The sequence below is a fragment of the Sinocyclocheilus rhinocerous genome, unplaced genomic scaffold, assembly GCF_001515625.1.
Source record: "Sinocyclocheilus rhinocerous isolate Xijiao unplaced genomic scaffold, SAMN03320098_v1.1 scaffold784, whole genome shotgun sequence".
NCBI lineage: Eukaryota > Metazoa > Chordata > Actinopteri > Cypriniformes > Cyprinidae > Sinocyclocheilus > Sinocyclocheilus rhinocerous.
In genome coordinates, this window is record NW_015658732.1 from 9,113 (window position 1) to 14,098 (window position 4,986).

Genomic DNA, 4,986 nt, shown 5'->3' on the forward strand with positions numbered 1-4,986 from the left:
GCAATTATTCTTCTTAGGGTTAATTTCAAAGTTCAATCTGTTAAAATTATTTAATGCACAATGAACAAACATGAATGATCAAGTGCTTGTATTAAATAACATTCACAAACATTAATTAATGTTGTAAAAATATATTGTTCACTCACTGTAAGTTGATGTTATAACATGAAGTCATTGTAAAGTCTATACAGAAGATAAAATTTGACTGTACTTTTATTTAATCCAAACTGTGTTCATATTTAATTTTTAAAGGGCTTTTAAAACCTGTATAAATAAAATAAATTAAGCCCACAACTGTTTTTCTAACGGATTAATATGACATAAACACTGTTAACCATACATTTGTACATTCTCTAACGCATATTTTGGATACACAGTTCATTTAAAAGCCTCTGGTGTGTAAAAATAGTAAATACCATTATGTCCTCCTGTTTTCTTTACACTAATAAAAGTTATAGGGGCATTAAATAGTTAACAAAGAAACTTCATTCTAATGCTCAATATATTAGCGTTAGCCACGCTTTTGCTAACGATTAACTTACGCTAACGGCGATGTTTATTTCAATCCGACATTCAAATTAAAATATGGAATAATATTCATAACAGAAGCTCTAAATATAAAAAATTAAATGGAAACTTACTTGCTTGAACTTTCATTTGATCCGGGTGTCTGTCTTTAAGGTGTTTTGTTAGTTTGATGTGTTTCCTCCTTTTGAAGTCGCCCGTCTCAGTGCTTTTTTGAAGAAGAGGCAACTACACTACACACCTTTCGGATAGCGCATCAAGAACCGTGGTTGACCGGGTACTCGGTTCCACCGGTACTTAAGAAAAGCTGGTACCGTAACTTTTTCATTGTTTTATTACCGACTTGGTACCAAAATACCGGTTCTTTTGACAACATTACCCCAGGCACTGTTACACTCTGCAACCGGCTTCACAGTGAACACAAAACTTGAAAATTTATTTTATTCTATATGATCCATCTTTGTTTTCCTTGACAAAAAGTCACAGCTTCAGAAGTCCCAGAGGTAAGATTTTATTTTCTGTTTCACTGCAGTTATGTTACACACTGTGTAATATAACATTTTTTAGGTGACGTTTATATTTTAAGCAATTGCTGTTTATCAAAGTAATTTACAGTACAAATTTACCAGGCTGTCTGGTGACTGAGAATACACAATGCATGTAAACCTAGGCCTTAAATGGCATATCCATAACAACTGCAAAGACATTGTACTATTTATCATGTTGTAACTAAAGTAGTGCAAAGCCTGGATGCTGCTATACAAGTACATTATGCTTAGTGGCAGATACGTTCCTTAATACAAGCACAGGTCATTTGCCATGCAGTATTGCTTTAGAAGTTTCATAATGTGACAGTATCATAATTGTTGATTGTGGTTTAAGTATGTGGCTAAATTAATGTCTGTAAAACATGATGATTTGTTTCCAAAGAGAGAGCAGCAAACTGCACAAACAGCTGGATGAGGTGTTGCTGAAGCTTGAGCACTTAGAGAAACAGACAGTGGAGTATGAACAGATGAAGACAGAGCTGGAAAAAACTAAGGTCTGTGTTAAACACCCTAATTTTTTACCATCTCTAGAGTTCACAATTCAAACTTTTAGCAGTTGCTACCAATACCAGTGAAATTCTCTTTACCAATTTCAGTACATATTTAAAAACTCTCACCTTTATTTATAAAGTGAAATATTAATATAAACATTAACCATTGTTTCCCACAGTCTAAGTATTATTACTTATGGGATTTATAGTGAACAAATATTTAACGTAAAAGAATAGTTCACCAAAAAAATTAAAATGAATAATTTTCTTTTTGACAAAGAAGTGCATTTTACTCCTCACAATTGAAGCTGCATTACCATGAGGTATAAGCACACTTCACAGAATTTTTTACCACCTAAAAATTTCTTCACAGAAATTTTTACTACCCTCTATACTACCAATATTGTAGGAAGAGGGTACTGAAATCTAAGTTAGAATAGTCATTCATTGCGAAGTTAGTAAAGATGACTCCAACTCGGCTGGAAATATGTGCATGTTAATTTCTCCTAATTTATTTATTTATTTTATTTCAACAGTCTGATTTGAAGTCATATCAGCTGAGGTGTGAAGATATTGACAGGCTGAGAGCTGAAAATACTCAGACGCTTGCTCTGTAAGACCACTTTACTGTAGTATTATGGTGGATTAGTCTTGTGATTGTCTTCTACTCACAGTATTTGTCTTTCTCTCTTCCCAGGAAAGAAAAAGTTGAAGAATCCTTAAGACAAGCAGAGGGTACATGCATCACAAATTATTTTAGGTTAAGATTAGAACTGGACCTATAGGTCAAGACTGCTGATCATATTAAAGGGACGCTTCACCCAAAAATGAAAATTCTGTCATTTATCTTCCCTCAAGTGTGCACCAAACTGACTTCAACTGACTGCCAAACAGACTTCCACTGACTTCCATAGTTCTCTTGTTGAACACAAAATAATGTTTTTTTTTTTTTAAGAATGTTTGTACCAATCAGTTGATGGTAGCTGTTGGCTTCCATAGTATGGAAATAAAAATATATACTTTGGAAGTCAGTGGCTACCCTCAACTGTTTGGTTACCAACATTTTCAAAATACCTTGTTTTGTGCTCAACAGAAGAACAGTGGAAGTCAGAGGCTATACCGGCAACTGTTTGGTTACTAACTCGCACAAGTTTGTAGCAACTTGAGGGTAGGTAAATGACAGAATTTTCATTTTTGGGTGAACAAACTGAAACCAACAATGTAGTATACACTCACTGAATTACTGGATTATATTTGTGTTGTCCATAAATATGTAGTTGTACCATTGTTTTCACAGACACGGTGCAAAGGCAAAACCTGGAGAATAAGAAACTCAAAACTGGAAAGAAATCACTGGAGGAGGATCTACAGAAAACTCAGGTCAGGTTCTTTGAAGTTAGCCCTGTGATTAAAACATTGGCCGTTAAAATGGAATACTGGCTTCTAAATGCAAGATATTGTGTCAGTACAAGATATTGTGTCTTTTTTTATGTCATTTTTGTTCTGATCGATATTTTGGGTTTTATTTCAAGGATTCTCTCAGACAATATCTTCAGATTGCAGAGGAACATGAGAATCTCAAGCTGGAGAATGCCAAGACACTCATTCTGTAAGTCCAACTGGGTCTGTTATAGTCATAATAAAACGTACTGCTGTGTTAATTAAATGTTGCTTTGATGAATTGGTTATATTTTCTATCCAAACACTGTGCTGGGGTCCGTTATTCGTACCTTGCTTACTACATCTGAAATGATTTGACAGATGCGAGATCTTCTAATCGTGATAACTGATCTCTGGCTAACTTGGTTCTTCAAATGAATTTGTGAATTTGATTAAAATATCTGGATTAAGTTGTCTGAGATTACTGCTATTCATGTGTGCATTGGAAAGGGCAGATATTTCGATACTCAAAACCATGATCAGCAATGCAGCGATTGGCTGGCATCAAGACAGCAACGCAATGACATCGTATAATTAAAAAAGAACATCACACACCCGACAAAAAACTTAATGAACTTTATAAGGAAACAGCCAAGCAACTAAAAGGGCATAAAAGTTATAATAGATCAATTAAATCTGTTCTTTTTTTTTTTTTTTTTACGTGATTCCCAATTATTTCCATTATTTCACGATTTCTAGTATTTGTACAGGCTTTACATTTTTATTTTAATGTTGTAATTAGCAATTAATATTTTTTTTTCCTGTGAAGCAGATTTGTTACATGACAGCACTAATTAAAGTTTCCTAGGAGTCAAAAACATTTTTCTAAGCATTTTTTACAGTTAACTACATCAGTGTATCTCTTGCACTGCATCAAGCCACTTGCATAATAGCTGTCACCATTCAGATTAATGTACGGCTCCAATAAAATTATACGGTAATAATTATTCCCTCACAAATAAATCTCTCAATGAATAAAACTGGCTGTCTATATTATAATAGACTACATAACATTATAAAATTATTTTCAAATTAACTTGTTATTATTTTTTAATTATTATTGTCCCTGGTTCAATAGGGTACTCTTGTAAAAAAAAGTAGCAGTGGCTTGGACAGATTTTAAGAATCATCTCTGCTTAAAAAGATGCAGTCTATTCCGTTTTACGTGAAATAAGCCTGCTCCAGAGCAGGTTTGAGCTTATGGACCTGTTGCTATGACAGCAACTCCAGGATGAGCTTCGAGGAACTTATCAACCCTGGATCATGTCAAATCGTCATCAGTAAAATCCAGCTGAGTAATGCACGTACAAAGAACGGGCCCCTGGTGTACTGCACCTATTTGTAATTGTTTACAAATCGAAACAATGACAGATGCTTGTCCTTTTTTTATTGTTGTTGTTGTTGATGTATAATTACGTTTTTGTTAGTGTTGAATTGGACATTCTGAACTTCATAAAAAAATATTTGAGTGTGTGTTGTGTTTTTCTCTTAGGAAAGGAAACCTTGAGAATTAAATTTTGGTTCTGAAAGGTCTGTGTTAGTGATCTTATACTTTAATCATATTACACTGCATGAATGAAATTTGAACTCTGCTTTAGATTTGTGAATATGGACTATTGCACATATTAAAACATATTGGACTATCATACATATTAAAATATATAACATATTGGATTATTTCCTATTATTTTCCTGATTATTATCCTATTCTCCAGCAGCTGGTACTGTGCACCGAACACGTTGGAGATAAAATCTAAATGAAAATGTAATTGTTTATTTGTACACAGAGGCAAATTTTCAACAGGACAATGACATCATTGTTCTAAAAAATGAGAAGAGAAGACTTGAGGAAATGCTGTACACAACACAGGTTTGAATTTTGCTTAAACATTATATATCCTCTGGTAAAATATAAAGTAAAGGGCTATGATTTGAATGTGATTACTGTTTATTCTGACTTTACTTTTTTTTTTTTTTTTTTT

The 4,986-nt window shown here is 33.4% G+C and overlaps 1 pseudogene; it reads left to right on the plus strand.

Moving 5' to 3' along the window:
* Nucleotides 1-4,986, plus strand: part of LOC107722839 (little elongation complex subunit 1-like) — a 12,872-nt pseudogene that overhangs the window by 50 nt on the left and 7,836 nt on the right.